At 42.4% G+C, this 20,438-nt stretch overlaps 1 protein-coding gene and 1 long non-coding RNA gene across 3 annotated transcripts in view; one reads left to right on the top strand and one right to left on the bottom strand.

The window, feature by feature from the left end:
• The first annotated feature begins 1,497 nt into the window (after positions 1 to 1,497).
• Positions 1,498 to 20,438, top strand: part of DUSP16 (dual specificity phosphatase 16) — an 81,446-nt gene continuing 62,505 nt past the window's right edge. The window contains exon 1 of the mRNA XM_067531002.1: positions 1,498 to 1,612. The gene's annotated coding sequence lies outside the window, so the exon portion shown is untranslated. The remainder of the gene's footprint in view (positions 1,613 to 20,438) is intronic.
• LOC137141897 (uncharacterized) lies at positions 1,616 to 10,337 on the bottom strand. Of its 2 annotated transcripts, XR_010916766.1 has the most exons (3): positions 10,268 to 10,328; positions 4,734 to 4,825; positions 1,616 to 1,935 (listed from the first exon to the last, which is right to left on the bottom strand). It is a non-coding gene; the product is annotated as an uncharacterized lncRNA (long non-coding RNA). The 2 variants fall into 2 exon arrangements; XR_010916765.1 differs by lacking the exon at positions 4,734 to 4,825 and having other exon boundaries at positions 10,268 to 10,337.

Raw genomic sequence — 20,438 nt, 5'->3', positions numbered from 1 at the left:
GGGATTCTCTCATCAGCATAGGCAAGCCACTTGCCAAAGAGGCGGTAGCTAGGTGATGGGAGAATTCTCCCATCTACCTAGCGCTGTCTGCACCGGGGGTTAGGTCCACATTGGTTAACCACATTGCTCAGAGGTGTGGATTTTTTACCCCCCCAGAGCGAGGTAGTTATACCAGACCTAGGACTCTTCAGCATGGTCCAGCGGTTAAGGCACTGGTTTAGGATTTGGGAGCGCTGGGCTCAATTCCTTCCTACACCACTGACTTCCTGTGTGCCCTTGGGCAAGTGCTTTAGGGCTGGTCTACGCTAAGAACTTACATCGGTGTAGCTGCCTCCTCTGGGGTGTAAAAAACCCACATCCCGGAGAGACGTAGCTATACCAACCTTACCCCCCAGTGTAGACCGCGTGAAGTCAACAGAAGAGTTCCCCCATTGACCTAGGTACCACCTCTCGGGGAGATGGATTACCTGTGCCAAGAGAAGAACCCCTCCCAGGTGCAGGTGGTGTCTATACTGAAGTGCAACAGTGGCACAGTTGCAGCATTTTAGTGTAGTGTACATGTACCCTCTGTGTTATCTCTGTTCCTCATCTGTATGATGGGCTTAACAGCACTGCCCTGCCTGCCAGGAGTGTTGTGAGCCCATAACTCAAGGCTCCTGCCCGCCTTAAGGGTGCAGTTGGGTTGGGGCTGGTGCTTGGGGTAAAACTCCCCAGTGTAGACAGGGCTGGCCTGGGAGCGAAGGCAAGAGGGGGGACAGAAGGTGATGGAGCAGGGGATGGGTACAGGAGGCGAGGGAGAAGGGAGAGGAGAGCCGGAGGGGCTGGGACGAGGAGGCAGAGCGGCAGGAGGAGGCGGCAGAGATAGGAAGGAGGCGGCGGGCAGGAGGGAGGGAGACGAGCCGCGGGCAGCGGCCCATGTGAATAGCTGCCTCCTTGTCCCGCAGCGGGCCAGGCTCCTCCCAGGGCCGCCCCCCAAACAAAGCCTTCAAAGAGGAGCCGGGGGGGGGTGAACCCCGCCTCCCCTCGCCGGGCAGCCGAGCGCGGACCAGCCCAGCCGGCCTGACAGCGCGGCGGGCATGTGCTGAGCGCGGCGAGCCGGCCGGCCGGAGCTGGGGCTGGGGCTGGGGCCGGAGCCGGGGCTGGAGCGGCGCCTGCGGCGGGGCGAGCCCGAGCCCGAGCCCGGGGAGGAGAGGAGCGGAGCGGAGCGGTGGCGGTGCCGGCGCTGTCTCCGTCTCCGTCTCCGTCTCCTCGCCCTGCCCCCGGCGGGGTTCAGTCACTGCCATTGGTTTCAAGTGACGCCAGCGCTTTATTTTTACACCGATGAGCTCATCGCAGCAGCCCGGAGTTACTGACCAGCGAACCTCCCTCCTCCTCCTGCCGCTGCCGCCGCTCGGCTGTGCGTTCGCCCTCCTTGCGGGCAACTGGGGCCGTGGGGAGCCGCTCAGCTTCTACCGTGCCGCCCCCGCCCCGCACTTTCTCACGCTGCCCGGGGGGAGGTGGAGGGAGGAAATCTCCAAGCGCCCCCCGCCCGCCCGCCTTTAAATAGCTCCCCATAAAGTTTGGAAGAAGAGGCGCTTCCCAGCGGCTGGAGGCAGAGAGCGTGGAGCCTGCGGTAACTTTTATTCCTTATCCAGGGGACACACGGGGGCTGGGGGAGGTGGTAAAAGTAGAGGGGGGGCTGCAGAGGCTTGGAGGAGTTCTCCCCCCGCGCTCCTAGGAGCAGCCCCCCCAAGCGAGGGCCACCCTCGCTCTCCCTCCGTCCGTCCGGCGGGCCAGGGACCCCGCCACCCTGGGGCCGGGCTGTGGGTCCGAGCCCGTCTATTTGCAAGCCAGCTCTACAGCCTCCAGCGTGGTTTGCTGTGCTCCTCGCTTTGTCGTTTTCCTGACGTGGGCTCTCTCTGGGCTGGAGGGGTGTGTGTGTTTCAGTCTGTAGGCCTAGGAGCAGAATGTTAAATGAATTGGAGTGAGGGAAGGTGCTGGAAGCTGCTAATAGTGATGGGGTTATAATAATAATCCATGCTCGTCTCATCTTCCCACACAGAAATCCTTTTATTCCCCCTCTCTCCGCTTCCCCCCATTTTGTTTATGGGACGGTTTGTTTATCGGGTCGTGACTAATCTACAGCCCCTTTTCCCACCTCATATGGGGAAAGGGGGTGCAGACTGGTAGCTGCCCGTGTGAGACGCTTTTTAGACTTTAAAAAAGTACCTGTTGCATATTTTTTTATTTCTCTTAAACACCCCATGCTCATTTGGGTTGTGTGTATGTTTTGTTTTGTTTTCTTAAATTCACCTTTGCAAAAAATACATAGCCACCTGTCTTAAACTGCAGATTTTAAAGGAGCCAGGACTGAAAGAGAAAGCAGAGCTTCAAGGAGGGAAAAAGGAAAACAAAAAAATTACAGAGTTTAGGTTAATGTGTATAACAAAACAATCTTCAGGATTGTTTTGGGAATTGGTTGACGTGTTTGTTTGTTTTTTGCTTCCATGAACAATAAGTGCTTTTGACCCTTCCAAACTTTGTAAATAGTCATCTGGATTAATGATTTCAATTTTTTTTCTAAATTATTTAAAACAATCAAGATTAAAAAAAAAAAAAAAAACCCAAAAGGTTTTAAAGTACTATCCAAAACTTTAACATTGTTTTGAAAACACTACCTTGAACTTTATGAAACACTTTAACTAGGCAAGGCAACAAAATGGAGGGTTGATGTAAAATCTAAAAAAAAGTTACCTGTGAAATGTTAGCCTGGTTCCATTTTCAATATAGGGGTTTTAAAAAGAGCTGGAGTGATGTTTTGTATTACTTTTCAAGCCTTCCCTGGAATCTTTTTTCTGAATGTTTTAAGAAGCCCCGAGAGGAGGAAACACCTCCACACATCAACATGTGCTGAATCTGATGTATGTGATACGTTTATTGCACAACCTGATCAACAGTGGTGGGTTCAGTATTCAACACCATTTACTATTCATCTAGATTCACCTACATCTAAGATGAAGGACACTAAGCTGTTCAGAAATCTGAATATGTTTTTCTATTATTGCAGTTCAAATAGGTTATATGTCATCCCTCTCTTTCTCTTCATCTTCCCCCACTCCCCAGGTGAAAGGGACATCACTAGTGTATTTTACTGTTTGAGCTATGGCAGATTTTTGCTCAAACATTCCGTGTATGTCCGTTATAATATAAACATATACACGCACTTTAAACTTGCAGGAGGCATTTTGAGATGTTTCTCCCTGAAAGGATGTGTTTTCAGGTTCTCTCTGGGATTTCTGGGATCTTGCATTACTTGCTTTTAGAGTGTGTTCCTGGCAGCGTGTGGTTGGGTGGACACAGAACTTATGAAGTCACAACTGAACAACCAGGAGTTGGATTTTAAATGGGTGTATTTTTAGGGGAGAGGGGAGAAATGTTAAGAATTAATTTCTTTGTGTGATGTTCACCTTGGTGGCTCACTTGAAATTGGAGCATTCACAAAGCCTGTTCTTTAGATGAAGTATGAGGGAAGTGTGTATGTTTAAAAAGCATGTGGGGAGGGTTGGAGGAGGAAGGAGGAGGAACATGCCCCCCCCTTTTTTTTTTGGCTTCAGCTTTTTGAAACTGGAGACAATTTTAAATAATACGCTATTCCCAAAGAGATCATACAATAACCAGATATGCTTGTTGGTGGCAGTCGCAGACATTCCATACAAAAATAGAAATGTGCAGGAGGTTTAATATACCCTGTGCAGTAAGCCTGCTATTACAGTGGTGCTTGCATATCTCCTGATAGCGTTTGTCTCTTTTTTTTAAGAAATGCAGCAAAAGTGATGGAGAAGGGAAGTGCAAGTTTTAGGTGAGAGCAGCAGGATTTGTGGGGTGGGAGAGTTGACATTAAACATGCAAATGTCTAAAAAGACAGTGGCAGTGTTTTAAAAATCAATATACTTTATTCCGTATCCAGATCAGGGTTTTTTTACTCCAAATAAATATCTTTGACTGTGATGGGTCCAGTTTTCCGTTTCAGTGATCTAAATAGAAGGACTGGGACAAAAATTGGCCCATAGTTGCACCAGAGTAACTATGGAAGTAAATGGGCTTGATTCATCTTTGATTGTGTAATGTGCACACTCTTGGTCTAGTGGGGATGACTATCCTAGCAAGGGCATTTGACCTTGGTAGAAAATAGTTTTAACCTTCCATAGGAGCCCTTCTGGCAGAAGCTGTCTGAGGATATGCTGGGCACACTGGGTGGCCTCCTTCCCCAGCCAGCACCGTGCACTTCCTGGTCACTGCCAGTCACAGGCCCTTGGGTAGAGTTGTTGTTATATCTTCCATGTGCCCTTGCAAACTCCAGCACCAAACAGGCTTTCCGCCATGAGAGTCTTTTGCTTCAGTTTCTGCCAGCGGAAGCTAACAGTATGCAGGGTGAATGGAGCTAATTGAAGTTACTGGATTTACACTGGTGTAACCAGTAGCAGAATATGCTCCTCTTTCTCTCACTCTCTATCTGAGACCAGTCTAAATAATTAAGTTTTGCTACGGCTTTGGAGGGCTAATTTAGGGTCCCTTTTGGATCTCTGGAAACCTTACTGTGTCTCAAATATACTCTCCAGCTGATGAACTAATTCCAGCTAATTTTCAGATTCCGGTACCTTCAGGTGAAGCAAAATCCTGTTGCCAAGCAAACAAAAACCTGATGTGGACAAGTGAAATGTCCTTATTTTCTGCTATTAAGGCAAGATACTGACCTGCACTTAAAAATTGTGGCTATGGGACTGGCCAGTACCTCTGACCTCAGGCTGAAGATGGCTTCCCCACCTCAGGTGCCATGTAAAACCTACTGAATGGCAAAAGAAATGGATTATTTGCCTACCTAGTTTCTGATCCTGAAATAAGCTCTGTGACTTCGAGTTCTGCCTTGTTCTAAAGTGTGAGTTAGTTCTGCCTAGAATTTTAGAATTAGTTCTTGTTCATAGTAGATACTTGAAGGACCTGATCCTCTATTCTGTTACATCAGTTATATGATAGGATAGCTTCATTAATTGCAGTGAAGTTATACCAGGATATAAGTAGTGCAACAGAGTGGAGAAACAGACCTGGAATCTCAACTGCCCTCACTACTAAAGGATGTTCTGCGTTGAAGCAAATTGCTGGGATAGGGATGTTGGGATACTGCTGACCTTGCTGTACCTTTGGATAGAAGTTTTCAGTTTCCTGGGCTGTCTAGCTCTTTTGCTTAATGTCTGAAAAAACAGAAACATGTATTTTAAGGAAGTTTGGCTCTGTCCTTTCTAAATTTCTCTAGTTTAGTCAGAGCATCTCTTAGTTTGCTTAGGGATATAGCTTGTTGGCAGCTGCCGACATCTCTAGTGGTGACCTTGTTGGGCACCAGTAAGTTACTTTTGTTACCTCAATGCCAGAAGTCAGTTGACATATAGGGGAGGGGCAGGGGGCATGCTTGGTGTCTCCTGCTGCACTCTGTGGTCCGCTACTGAGCCAAGACTGATCTACTCAGAATTGGCTCTGAGAAGACTGGCTTTTTCCCATTTTGTGTCCCCACGAAATGGTTCTGCAGAATTTGAAACTAAGTGAAATAATTGGGCCGGCTAGAGAAAAAGAGTGAAAGAAAGTTGCCATTGGTGCTAGGGGGTTCACTGTGACACTGCACTGCGTGGCTGTATCTTTGTAAATTTCTGAGGTGCGGTGGGTATGGAGAATGATCCTCTCTTAGTTTTGTTACCTTGCCTCCAGTTTCCCAACGCTACACACTGCAGTTCTTTTGATTGTTTTTTTCCTTCTCTTGCTCTGTGAACCAACTGAATCATTATATTTATGGTTCATAAATATGCCAAATTAATGGGTAAACAGATTGCTTTAACATGAGGAAATCCTTAGTTAAACCACAACGTGAGCCTTGCACCTTCAGCAAACTTTTTAAACCTCTCTCTCCAGTCACAGTATTAGAATAGTTATATAATAAGATCATCAAAACTAAACTCAGTAACGACTAAATTCCCTACACATAGAAATGTTCACATGTGGTTTTCACACCCTTTTGCTTAATATTTCATGTTTAAGATAAGACTTGTTCTGTTTTTTTACATTTAACAAATATTGACCTGTTTGTGTTCTATCTCCTCTTGTATAAGTTTTAATTTTTCCAGATGAAATAGAAGTACAAAATACATTGTATTGATTTTCCACAATAAATCTCCTTTAAAATGATAATGATAACCTACAAAAATTAGAATATGAAAGACATTTTCAATAAAATAATTTGTTTTAAAGGAAGTCAAATTTCAGGCCTAAACTACTCGACAAGGTCTCTAATGTTGAAATCAAAGTATTGATAATTAGTTTCACTGCGCTGTACTTCATTTTGCTCTGTGCAGTGAAATGGGGCTGCTTAGTGGCTAACTTATAGCTTAATGGGTTTCTGCACATATGGTCTTTCATTTAAATGCCCTTACATATTTGTCTTCAGTGTTTTATAGTATTTAGTGGTGAGGGGAAGCAAAAAGATTGACCTGAGTGCTAAATGGTAGCAACATGTGACTGAGAACTTTTGCAGAGAGCATAAAATGAAGAGGACAACAGAGACTAATTGAATGAAATTCCTTTTATGCACACATTCTTGGGTTTGAATGACTAGTATGTATTCAGCCTGCTGGATTAGAAGGCTTTGGCTGTGCATGGATAGCATGGATGTTGCTCTCAAAATAGGAGAGAATTTGTAGGCGGCTTTTCCCCTACTCATTACTCCAGATAAAGTTGATTCTGTACTTCATTTTTCGTCTCTTTTCCTTGATTTTATAGTAAGGCTTGTTAAAGCTGAATCACTGTTAATTACTGGCATATGAAACAACATCCTACTGTTCATAGATAGTTTGTTTATGGACTGATCTGTATAATTCATTCCTGGTTTGAAAGGCTCCTGTCTCATGCCAGTATTTGGGTTTCCAGCCAATGAAGATATTGCAGTGTAGTACACATGGGGGAAGGGATTGGGGGCAACTTTACTGCCACATTTCAAAGAAGATATTCCAGTCCTGCATGCCACTTGGCATCTGTAAGTAGGAAGCTGGTGATCCCCCTAATACATTCTGACAGTCTAGGATAAAAACTGTTCTGACTAACATGCTCTCTTCCCCCATTGAAACAGGTTCTAATTCAGAAGGGTGAGTGTGAGAACTGTTTAAGAGCATGTTATGACTTCCATGTTTGCCTAAACATCGACCATTCTATTTGGAATACATGAAAAGTCCTATATAAAATCTAAACTGCACTCTAATTCAATTTTTATAAAGAGAAATCCGTTAGCTAGAAATAGTTTCTATAAAAATGAGATGTATGTGCTTACTGATGCTTTTGTCATCCTCCTTCCATCTTTGACTTTAATACAACTAATTGCTAAAAGAAAGACTAGCTGCAGCTACCCTTGATTTAAAAAGTGATGTTTGATCCACATCTCTGCCCTACCTTAAACCATAATATGGTAATCAACAGACAAGTTAATTAGGAGTAGATACTTCCCAGAGGCAAATGAATGTAGTGCAGAAATGTATGACCAGCGAAACAACAGTATCCTAGCATTATCCTATTACTCTTGTTTAAAATAGTTAAAATGTACAAAGTATATTAGGGCCAAAATTTTTAAAACAGCCCAAACTTAGTCATCTCAATTGATATTTAGGAACATGCCTGATTTCCTGTAGCGAACCCAATAGCTTCCATTCATGTTGGATTTTGGTCTTCCAGGCTCAGTGTTTGCTTTCTTATTTCTGGGAAGTGAAAGGCTGTCTGGGTCTGGCTCCTCTTTAAATATCACCTCACTTCATTGTGTTACTCACATATTGGCAGGTACATAGTTAAACCTGCTCAGTTATTGTGCTGCCTCGTCCCTTTTTCTTAGGAGCCAGAACACTTTAAAATTTTGCCTTGGAACAATCACCTTCCCTTGTGATGACCACAGAGTTCAAAAACATATGATGCCTTCCAGAATATTTTTGAACGGACAAGCACCATGTTCATTATCTGTTTTGGTTTTTGTAATGATGCATGGGAATCTGTTTTTGAAGGCAGTCAGCCTTTTGTCTGATTACCAAAATAGTTTGGAGAAAAGAGTTAGATCTGACTTGTGCCTCCTCCACTAATCCTCCCTCCGAAATTCTCCTTCAGTAGTAGGTATGTTCCTCATCAATTGCCCTCATTCGAAGAGGTGCACTAAAATTGGAGAAAATTAGAGGAATCTTGCAAATAAAATGTGTAGAGCAAATCGTATAAACATGAACTCCGTTTAAAAAAAATCAAAACAAAACTACTCCCTTCTCATGTAACTCAGAAAGCTTTGCTGACTGCTGAGCAAGGGAGAAAATACTTCTGAAAAAATGTAGATGTCCAGTCTCGGCACAGAGATTTAACGTCTTGCGAGTTCCAGATAATAGTCCAAAGATCAAATCCAGAATAGCAGAAAACAAATGGCAAAGCAGCTATTCATACTGTACAGTAGCACGCACTCTGAATTTTTTTTCTTGCCATTGCACTGATTGAGATATACGTTTGGGGCCTAAACAACATAACTAAGTGGTTTGGTTTTGTTTTTTGACAAACTTGAGTGGCCCTTAAATCTTTTACTTTGTGAACCATTGTGTTGTGACTTGACAACACAGTGCAGGTGTGACCTATTCTGGTATGAGGAAATGCATAGTAACATTCTGCTGCTGCTTTTGTTGAGATGAAGCCTATAGAAAAGCAATGGGGAAGTTCAGGGAATTTGTTTATCTCTAACAATGTTATGAGCTATTCATGACCTCTGCCTTTAAAAGAACAAAACAGTTAATGGCAAGTCCTTTGTGGGCTTTTTTTAATGATGTAGTGTAAGCAAGCACGTTTAGCTATTTTTTTTGGTCAAAACCGCCTGTATGGCAACATCTGAAGTAGGTGAATATGAAGTGTCTGCATTGCTAAATGAGAACACCTCTAGCCTTTAACTCAAAATTTGGGGGGTGAGGGGGATGCAGTATTATGAGAATTATTTTTTCTCTTTTAAATTGAATGACTAACCTCTTCCTAATCCAGATGTGGCACAAATAGTCAAGATTTTACACAAAATAAGCAGGATATTTCTTTGATTCGTTGGCTTTTAGGGCTTATGTTTCAATCTATAATTAAGATGTTGCAGAGTAGGAAAGGATGGTGTGTGTGTGTGTGTGTGTCTCTCTCTCTCCCCCCCCCCCCCCCCCCGGTAGCCCCCAAGCCTTGTTCTCATAAGAAACCTCTAGTTTGTGTTGCTTGGGATTTTATCCTTTAGGTGCTGCTAAAGGACAGCCCCATAAAGATTGCTAATAATGTCACCATACTCAGCTAACACTAGTTTAAAGAGACCCAAAGTTTGTTTTGAGAATTTTAAGGAATACCAAGTTTTCTTACAGAACTCTATCAGCTTTGCCAGAGAAATGGCCTTTAGGGTATTTTGAACCATGGTGAAATCTTTAAAGGCTTGGGGTTACTGAAACACTTTAATTCATTAAAATAAGCAATTTTTGTGGGGGGATTTTAAAAATTGCTTGGCAAGGAGTTTGTCCTTAATATGGACAAGTACTGTCTGGCCCTGATTCAGCAAAACACATAAGCCTGTGATTAACTCAACAAGTCCTACTGACTATCAGTGGGTCTTAAGAATCATAGGTTCTTGGCTGAATTGGGATCTCTTTGAAGGGGGAGAAAATGTTGTTTTAAGATGTATCTGAAAATAAGCCGTGCTCAGGGGGATAGAACAAAGATTTTTTTTTTAGAGCAGTTATGTCAGAAATCCCTTGCACTGGTGATTTGTCCTGTGCTGTTTGTCCTGTCTGGTAACATCCCACTTCAGGAAGGGTAGCCATTATTTTTAGTGAAATACTTACTACTTTTCTATTCTATCCCTCTACAACTCTCCTAGATCAATATACGAAGTGCAACTAACTCTTTTTCTTCTTTAAATGTCTCCGATTGTTGTCAGAAGGCGGCTGTCATAGGTTACAGTTGGGCTTGAAAATTCTACTTGCCTGTGGAAAGCAGGATTTTAAAAAAAATGTCTTCCAAATACCACCAGCTTTTGCAGAATGTAAGCTGTAGTAGTTAAAAACAAAACACCCCTCCCCCCCACCAAATAAAAAACATGAACAAAACTGCAATCACATTCTCTTGTCTCCATACCACCACCTCCCAAAAAAAGGGGGGGAGGGGGCTTTCTAACTCTTATGGTTGTGTAGATAACCTTGCAAACATAAACCAAGTATACCTTGATGTGCTGTATTATCTTCCCCTGTCTGCAGACTGAGCTTCAATGCCTTTGCTACTGCTCCCTGTTGCCAGGCTTCAGTGGGGGGTGGAAATGGCTCAGTCTTGTCAGTTTCCTAGGTCCACACCCAGGTGGGAAGCAGTGAAACTGATGGTAATAAGGTCAATTACCCTAAACAGCAGCCCTAAAGTGAAACTGGGATGAAATAAGGAGAGAACAAGCAAGAAACACAATTTACAGGAAGTGAGGACATAACATAAGGAGACCAGAAGAAGGAAGACAAAAAAAGAGGAAGCAGATAGTGGAGACGTTGCAGGAAAAGATGCACTATGATCTAGTATGAGAAAGAAAAGAGGAAAAGTATAGTGAAACCCAGTGGGCAAAGGAGATGTAGTGCATTTTACAAAAAGCTATTCAAATGGAATGTTGTCTGAGAGTGTTTGTGATACAACTGTGCTTTGTTCCTTTTAAACTATAGGGAGTTGGTTCTAGGTTGGTGACAAGACAGGTATTTTCATTCTGACTTGTGCTAGTAGATATCGAGTAAGGTTGTACCCCCGCTCCAAAAAAAACCCAAACTTGTATTTTAACACAGGCTTTTTGCAATTAACATATGGTAATGATTCTAGATGTAGTCCAGCATTTTTTGAAGTACTGGAAAAATGCAACTTCTGATAGGATCAGAATTGCAAATATTACAGGTCCAACTAGAAAATCCCTTAGTAAGAAAACTCTAATACTAACTTACTTTGAGTTGGATTGTTTTTAAGAGCATACTGTTTTGTAACTTTGTAATCCTAGTTCAGTTTAAATCAGCATAATATAATAGGCACACTAAAATCCTACATACAGAATTGGGATATGTGTTTGCTCTTGGGAAGGGTATATCATTCCTGGTTTTGTGTTATACATTCTAAACAGTAAAACTTAGTACGGCAACCAACAGATTAATTGCATTGCGAATGCTACACCATAACAATAGCCTACCTCTTCATCATTTGGAGAGGCCTCTATTTGTTTAAGGTCCAAGGACAGTAGGCCACAAATAACTTGCTCTCAGGCACCTGTAAAGAGGTATCATATATAAATTCCCACTCTAAGGGGCATCTATCAATCTTCACTAATGATTCCCTGATGAGTGCATGATTTTCTTTTTTTTTCTTCTCCATGTATCCGTGGATGTTTACATCTTAACAGAACATGAGTATGTGGTTAGTCTAGATGGAAGAGAAATTTTGCCCTTAAAATGACTTAAACTTTAAGTGATATAGTATATGAGACTTCTAAAATATGTCCAGTACAAGAGACCCTCTAGTCAGAGCAGGCACAGTGGTGGTGTATTAGCTCCCATCGGCTACTGTGCCATTATTTATTATTTTTTAATATTCTAGTATTACATTAGGGTTCACGCTGAGTGGTGTGCAAACACATTAGAAGAAATGGTCACTGCGCCAAACAGCTTCAGTCTAGGTACACAAAACAGAAAAATATTGATCGATGACTTATAAGCAAAATATCAAAGTTATAAAACTTGTCTAGATGTTAAAATATTCCTCAAACTATTATCCCTCCCTCTCTGTTCAGCATGGCTACATTAACGTCAGTGGAGCTACACCAAATTACACCAGGTGACAGTCTGTCCCACTTTATCTCTCGTCTGTCCTGGAGGGACCATTGAGGCATTTCCCCTCTCCATACCTATTCAGTGCTTGCCTGTCTGCCGAGACAGTCAATACTTAACAGTTGTGGCTTTGTGATGTGGATGTTTCTGCTAGAAATGAGACTGAAACAACAAATTCCTTTCACATAGTCCATGTAAATGGACATAGTCTAATGGCAACTATTACTGGCCACCACACACCAGGACTGGATTAAACTGGCCTCTGAAGAGTCCGAAGGGTTCTATAATCCATTTAAAATCTCTTGGTCTCCGATGAGTTATGAAATTACAAATAGTCTTCACTTGAGGATGAATTTCAGTTTCACTGCTTTAGTTAAAATTATGTTTACCTTATGTAAAGCATTTTGGAATATTTTGAATGAGTGCTATGTAAAACCATATTCTGAATAGATCTAGATTCAGCACATTAAATAAACTAATATTAAACAGTTTCCTGTAAACTTTTTTTTTTTTTTTTTTAACAGTTGTGTGGCCCTATCCTCTTGGACTGCATTCTCTTCACCTTTCACAAGCTGAGCAGGATTGGGCCTAGATTCAGACAGTACTTGGATATGAGGTCTCAAAGGAACGGTTAGGAAATGGTGTTGGTGATTCAATAGGCAGAAACACAGAAATTGTTGTACTGGACCAAGTGCATCTAATCTACTGTTTTATTTGTGAGTGTGGCCAGCACCTGGTGCTTCAGAAGAATGTGCATAAAACCCCCATAGAGGAAAAACTAAAACTTTCTTTGATATCAGACTGAAATATGTTGGCTGAAAATGCGAAGTCAATCTCCCTGTGTCCTTCTGTTTTGAGACTAGATAAATAGGCGTGATTGACTTTACCTTGTCCATACCAATCTTTATTTTGTATACTTCTAAAACGTCCCCCCACCAAATTCAATGGTACCGATCTTTTTAGTCTCTCTTCATACAGAAGCCTTTCCATACGTCTAATAACTTTTCTTGTCTGTTTCTAACCATATAAAAATATGGTCAAAGACCGACAATAAAATATATCTATGGCAGGACTCAACAAACCCCGGGCGCCAGGTCGCCATGGTGCCTAGAAATGTAAGTCTGGCACCTAGTATTTCTCCGGGGGGGAGCGGCTGCCGCGCTCCGGCCAGGGCGCCACTGCGCCCAGGTGGCAGGGCTGGAGGGGGGAGCACTGTGGCTGCCGCGCTCCAGCCAGGGCGCCCTGCCCCTGGGCCCACGTTGTCCGGCTCCTTAATTTTTGGGCTTGCTCCTAGCTCCAAACAAATTTGTTGCACCCTGGTCTCTTGTATTGTGTGTATGTGTGTCGGACCAGAACTGAACACCGTATTCCAGATGGGGCTATATGATTGATAATACAGTGGCATAATATTTTCAGTACTTTTTTTATCGTCATATTTGGTTTTTGAATGCTGCTGCACTTGCTCAGACATTTTTAATTGAGCAATTCCAGAATGATGCATGGATCTTTTTTCCATGAGTGGCCACAGGTAATTTAGAAACTGGTCATTCAAATTATTCCATTCAACATGCATTACATTGCTTTTGCAAACATTGACTTTAATCGGTCATTACGTTGCCTATTTACCTAGTTTGGTTAGGAACCTTTGAAGTTTGTCACAGTAGTCTTGTTTAATCTGAATTTTGTCACTTGCAAACTTTGCCATCTCATTGCTTGTCCCCTTTTCCAGGTCATTAATAAATGTTAAACAACACTGGTCTAAAACAGAAGCATTGGTTACCCTGCTGTTAACATTTTTGACAAGTTAACTCCTATTTGTCTTGTCTCTTTGTTTCTCCCTAATCTATGGTGATATGTTACCTCTTACTCCATGATTTAGGTTTCTTCTATAGCCTTTTGTTAGGGACTCTGTCAGACTTTTTGGAAAGTCCACATAAATCACATCAAACAGTTTTTTAGATGCTTGTTGACATACTCGAAATCGAATATGTTAGAGTTGCATGATTTTCCTTTGCCAAAGCCATTTCGATTTTGTTCCTGTTCTTCTAAATGTTCTATAATTCTACTTTTAATTATTTTAGCCAGTTTCCTTGGTACTGAAATAGGACTCACAGGCTTAGTTCTCTGGATCACCTTTAGTACATTTACAAACATTGGTACAATATGTTATTTCCAGTCCTTCTGAAGTACCTGATTTTAAGAATAGAGTGCATATTTTTGTCAGCTCAGCCCGTCGTCGTTCTTTAGTTCCCTTATAACTCTTGAATGCAGATCATGTGGATCTGGTGACTTACTAGTTAATCAATTTGTTTATTGATAACACCTCTTTTGACGGCGTGATGTCTGACAGTACCTCATCTAACCTACCTTGGGCCTACTGTTTTCAGGAAAGAATTTTCCTAGTATCCTGTGTGGTAAAGTTTCTTTAAAAAAAAAACCAAAAAAAAAAAAACACTCACTTTCTCAGCAACACTGTTGCTTATCCTTAACTGCTCCCTTATGGTCCAGTGCAACTATTGATTCTCTAATCTTTGTTCTGATATACTTACAAAAACACTAGCATGAAATTTTTTATCTTTAACTTTTTGGTCTCCTACACTTCCATTTCAACTGCTGTGGTTTAATTATGCTCCTTTCTATTTGCCCCACTGGATTTGGATTTCCATTTTCTGACACATACTCATTTGTCAGGAGTAACACCTTGAATGTTGCTATTTAACCATAATGTTTTTCCCCTTTGCCTTCCTGCTTCTTTTTCTTGTTAAATGGTATGCACACCTTCTGTAACTCTGTTATGGTTTAAGTAGCTTCTATGCTGAGTCTGAGGGTTTTAATTTCCTCACTTTTGACTTCTGAATCTCTTCCCTACCTCCCAAGTTCAAAATGGAACCATACTGTGCTGTGACCAGAATAGCTCCTTATTTATTTGTGTTGTTTAATACACTTGGGACCAGAGACACCTGACCAAGAAGCACTCCTCTAGTGGAAATTGCTTTACCTAGTAGGCCATGACATTCCATTAATTAGAAAGGATAATTCTACTTGATCTGAGGAATAGATGTGCAGAGTCTGGCAATGGTGAAAGAGTAAAGAAACTACATGGAGCAGTTCATGCTGTTAAAACTGGAGTCAAGGCATCCAGATATACAAGCTATCCAGTTTCAAAACCATTGTCTCATGACCTGCTTGTAACTTGCATTACTTGTATAGATGACAGAACCTTACATAGGGCTCCCTAACCAAGCTGTCATCCCGGATTTTGGCACGTCTTCATTACAAATGTAGTTGTGTAACTTGGTTAGTATGTTGGCCCCTGTGTGCGTGGTGGTGGTGATGTAAGATAACTGTTTTGCATATTTTGCAATCTCATGAGGATCGGTATAGCAAGTGTAGAGGCTTGCCTCTATTATGAGCATAGATGTGGAGAAATCACCAGCACAATGGCAGAATTTCTAACTCTTGTAGCTTGTTAAACCATGTCCTGGATGGCATTTAAAAAAACCTGTATTTCAGTTTTTCTGTTGCAGGAAAAGCCTTAATGAAATGAATTGATGTAACTGCTGCCTTACCCAAAACAGTATGCAGCTAAATAGCAGGAGAAACAGTGAACTGTCACCTCTCTGGGTTTATTCATATTTACTTTGAAGACAATTTGGAAGATGACCTGAAATGGAGGAGGAGGAGGAAGAAAAAGCAGATTTGTGCCACTTTTTGCTTCTTTTTGATTTATAAAAGGCTTGAAAGTTTGTGTGCGCGTGTTTTCTCCCCCACTCTCCATTTTACTACTAAAAATCAGTATGTTTTTTGCTGGTGCTCTCAGTTGGAGGACCCAGAGATATGGCTTGGGAGCACTATCATTCTGAACAGAGGAAATGGAAGAGCTGAAGTCTTAACACAAGTGTTTCCCTCCAACTGTTTGTTAGTCACGTGTTAAATAGTGCCTAAGAAAACCCCCAAAACAAACAACCCTCACTTTTAAACAGTCTGCATAAAAATCACTTCTCTCAATTAATGGGGTGTATTGTTTGGTATTTGTGGCATAATAAGCCTCTGATGTTATCCATACTCTTCCAGGAAATTGGGGTATGAATTTTAATGGAGAAAACACACAATATTTCAGGCTGTCTTTATACATCATAATGAAACAAGACTCCAAACCTTTTGAAATCACCTCCCAGTTCTTGTGCAGATTAACCACAGAGATCTTTAAATCATTCAAATGGACTCAAAGCCCTTTAAAACAAAAAATGCCCTTCTCTTTTTTTCTAAAGCAGGAACAAGTCACACTAGACAGGGTGGGAAGAGACTGGGGTTTTCCCTGCACTATCATCTAAGACATCTTTACACCTTATTTCCCTACCTTTTCTTCTCTGTAGCATTTATAATGTCACTTCACCTCCATTATGTAGCATCTTTAACTGCTGTTGTAACCCACTGTGTTTGTGTCACCTGATAGGTGTGCTGAGCAGTGACAAAACCTGCTCTCTATACCTGGAGGAAATGGAAAGATTCTTGCATATATACAGGTTTTGCAGTTGAGGAAATTAGAGCCCAGAATTAGGTGTGTGAGATAACATGGCATGAATTATTGCTTAATCTGCAGCGCTTCTCTTGAACAGAGATCCTTATTTAAAAGGACACCAGGTTTTAAAAAAAAAAAATCTGAGGTTTTTCATCAGTTGTTGCAAAGTAACAACTATGATTACTATACTAGAAAAGTTTAGAGAAATCATTTCCAGTTGTGGTTATTCTGTGCACTGACAGCACAATGTTTGTAGTCCGTTTCCGTTTCTCCTGTCTCTTCAGTCTGTTTCCTTTCTTGTCGCTGAGCCTTTCATACACTAAAATATTTATCTGACAATCCCTAGTAGTCAGTTGCATTTTTTTAAACATTTGTTAAATAGAATTGAATATAGCACAGAATAAACAGCATATGGCCTTTTCAACTGCAGTGTTATGGCTTTTGGGGTGGGGGAGAGGGCATAACTTCTTTTCCCCTGGCTAATAGGCTTATTCCTCAGGCTAGAGATGTCTCGTATGTTTTCCAAGCCCTTGTTAAGTCTCTGTCTTCTCCTCTGCCTGTGTGATGTGATGCTCTGTCCAATACACATGTACGCTTCTGAATAATTTAGTTATGATGTCATTGTTTGTGCATCTCCATGCTGGGATGTCCTAGTAGCTGGGGCGGCAGATTCTCAACTGGCATAAATTGGTGTCATCACTTCATTTTTAATGGAGCCATACCTGTTTACAGGAGCTGAGGAGCTGACCCAGTATGAGCATATATTAAGTAAAATCTTAGGAGTGTTGGTTTTTCTCAGGGGAAGGGGAAGAGATTTGTTAGGTGTGTGGGGATTTTTATTTTGGTGGGGCGCTTTTTTTTTTTTCTTCATTCAAGTTCTTTCAAAACAGTGACTGTATCACCACAGGAGGAGCATAGGTTTTTTCTTTTGAATTTATTTAAAGTCAACTTAAATCGCCCAGCCATCTTCTAAAGCTTGGGAGTGTGCTTTCCACATAAGTTCCACCTCACCCAACTTCTCTCTCTCTCCCTTCCTTCACCAAACACCCCCTCCCGCCCCCCAGCCAAGACTATTTATTTTTTCTGTGACACCTGACAGATGTGGTGTGAGCACAGTAGTAGGAACCAGAAACTCCTGAATTTTAGACCTAGTCTACACTAGAGCCTGACCTACACATAAAGTTGCACTGGTTTAACAAGAAAGTGTAATACAGGTTTGAGCTAGCCCAGCAGTGCCCAGGCAGGGTTTTGCAACAGTTTAGAAAAATCCTTTCATAACCAATGTAAGTTTAAACTGCTGCAACTTGTGTGTAGATAACGATGGGAAAAATTGTGTGTATGTTGTTTAACAAAATGATAAGCACCTTTTAATACCTAATGTAGACTGGATTTAACACCACCTTGTAAAAACATTTCTGTTTTATGGTCAATCCTAGGGGAAGATAAGGTTTAAACCTTATCCTCACTAGATGCTGTAGGAATGTGTAGCCATCCCTCCCTGTCACTCCCTGAGGGAAGCCACACTCCCTCGCTTCCACCTGCCTGTAACCCTAAGGGGAATTAGCAACCTTCAAGGTCCCCCAGCCCTCTAGTCAGGGAAGGGCAGATAAGCAGCCTACTCGGCTCGGGCTCACAGGTAGGGTGGAATTTCAATTAGTTTCTACAAGCTTGGGCCCTCTGATAGGGCGGAGTCCCATTCAGTCTATAGCTCAGGCCCCCAGACGGCAGGGTTAGCAAAACAGTCTTGGGGCTCTGGCCCTCGAGCAGGGCAGAGTTGGCAACCAGTATAAGGGCTCCGACCCTTGCAGCACGGAGTACTAACTGGGCCCAGCTCTCTCTTTTATACTTCCTGTCCCACCCTTCTGCTTCCAGGGGGGTAGGCCTGGCTGTTCTGGCTCTGCCCCCCAGGGGGCAGGTAGGATGATCTCCCCGTCACTCTTTAAGGAAACCATGCCTCCTTGCTACAATGCTCAGTGGTGTTTAAAACCTTATAGGCTAATATTATTTTTTTAAGAAGAAAAAAGAATCCACTCTCTTCAGAGAAACCCCTTCAGTCTAGATCAGACCTTGCTCTTGATTCTGACGCAATCTCTGTGCCCTAGAGCAAATTGCTTTCCCTTGGTCTCCAGATGCCCCGTTAGTGAAAATGGGACAAGAAGTACTTGACACATCCACCAAGTGACTGACTGACTATTTGCAAAACTCTTTGAAGATGAACATTTTCTAGGTATTTCTTACTGTTAAATTTCAATCATTGTGTGGCAACTTGCTTTCCTTAGCAGATTTTCTGATTTAAAAGTGGAAGCTGACCATGGTTCAGGGAACCTAGTAAATGGAAACACTCCCCTTGCTGCATTTTAGCAAGTAACTGATCCTCTTTGCACCTCATTTGCTTTGACTTTCTCACTTTGTCACTATGAGTTTTTTCTTTTCTAAACAGGATTGTGTCTTTTCAGTCTTCTGGCACTTAACCCATCTCTTCCCACTCTCAAAGTGGACAACTCCCATTGATTTCAATGCTGCATGTGAGGTCATGCCACACAGCGCATGCCATCTTGAAGCGTCCCCTGCCAGCGTGACCCCCTCGTGCACAGTGTGTGTGAGGTCATGCCAGTGGGGGCAGGGCATTCTTCAAAAGGCCGTCTTCCATGCATGATACCAGACAAAATCACATCCAGTTTTGTCTCAGTACCAGACGAACGAGGGACAAATGATGGAAAAACAGGACTGTTCCGCTTAAATCAGGACAGATGGCCTGCCTCCTCCCATCCTTCAGGTGGAAGAGGGACTCCTGTTTCATGACACCATCCCTCAATCACCACCACGCTGCTGTCCATGCAGCTTGTGTCTGCTTGACCTCTCCCTCCAAGTCCCATGGAAGATAGCTGGAAAGATAACACAGCCCAAGACTATATAAGCTTTTCCCCACAATGGGATTCCCCGGAGCTGTGCAGCCAGATGGTAATCCCTGCTCCTGTGGGTCTGTGCTCTGGGGGCAGAGCCTGGGACATGAGACCTGCGTTCAGTTGCCTGCTGTGCCACTCACTTCCAGTGTGGCCTTGGGCAAGTCACTTAGTTTCTCTGTACCTCAGTTCCCCATATGTCAAATGGGGATAACAGCACTTCCTTACCTCACATGGGAGTTGAGGATAAATGCATTAAAGACTGAGATGCTCTGATACTATGGTAAAAAGGGCCAAATAAGTACCTTAGACAGAGAATGGAAGGGGTGCTGCCAGTTACCAAAGCTGGTGCAGGACCTCCATGTATGTTCCTGGTATCCCACAGACCTTGGGGGGATCTGCCACGTTAGAAAGAACAGGGTCTGTGGGGATGAGGTAAAATAGTTTGAGGTAATCTCTGCAAGAAATTCCATGTAAAAAGCACCCTACCCCCTCCAGTTTTGAAATGGGAAGGGTCCTTTGTTTGTTTGTTTGTTTGTGGGGATTTTTGGGTTGGGTTGGATTTTTTTTTTTTTTTTTTTTTTTAAACCGCTTGGGCCTTGTCTAAACACACAAGGTGTACCACTTTAATTATACTGGTATAGTTAACACAGTACAAATCCCACCCCTTAGTGTGACCGTAGTTGTACTGGGGTAACTGTACTTATATTGGAGAAGCTTATTCCTCTACAGGAAGGATTTATAAGCTATATCATTATAGGCACACGTACACTGGTATAACTGCATATTATTTTAAAATAAAGTCCCCCCAATTGACACAATTATACTGGTACAAAAACTGGGGGTAGACCAGGCCTCCTTCAACTCCGAGGCATAATTAACACGGGGGGGGGGGGGGGGGTTGTGGAAAGATGGTTTTTGTTAAATGCAGTGCAACACACGTGCTTCTTCTCAGGCATGAGGACTCTCAAATACACCTCTCCTGGAACTCCTCCACCTCTAAGAAGTTCTCCTGAAAAACCAGGGAAGAACAGACTTGTCATTCCTGGTATTTCTAGTAATATTTAAAAAACCCTTCTCTTGTTTCCCTTTCTTTTGAGGGGCATAAAATAAAGCTTCTAGGAC

This window comes from Emydura macquarii, unplaced genomic scaffold (genome assembly GCF_026122565.2).
Source record: "Emydura macquarii macquarii isolate MOO-44397 ecotype Brisbane River unplaced genomic scaffold, CSIRO-AGI_Emac_v2 contig_3122, whole genome shotgun sequence".
NCBI classification, from domain to species: domain Eukaryota; kingdom Metazoa; phylum Chordata; order Testudines; family Chelidae; genus Emydura; species Emydura macquarii.
Note: the sequence above shows the minus strand (reverse complement) of the source record. Positions and strands in the feature narration are given on the sequence as shown.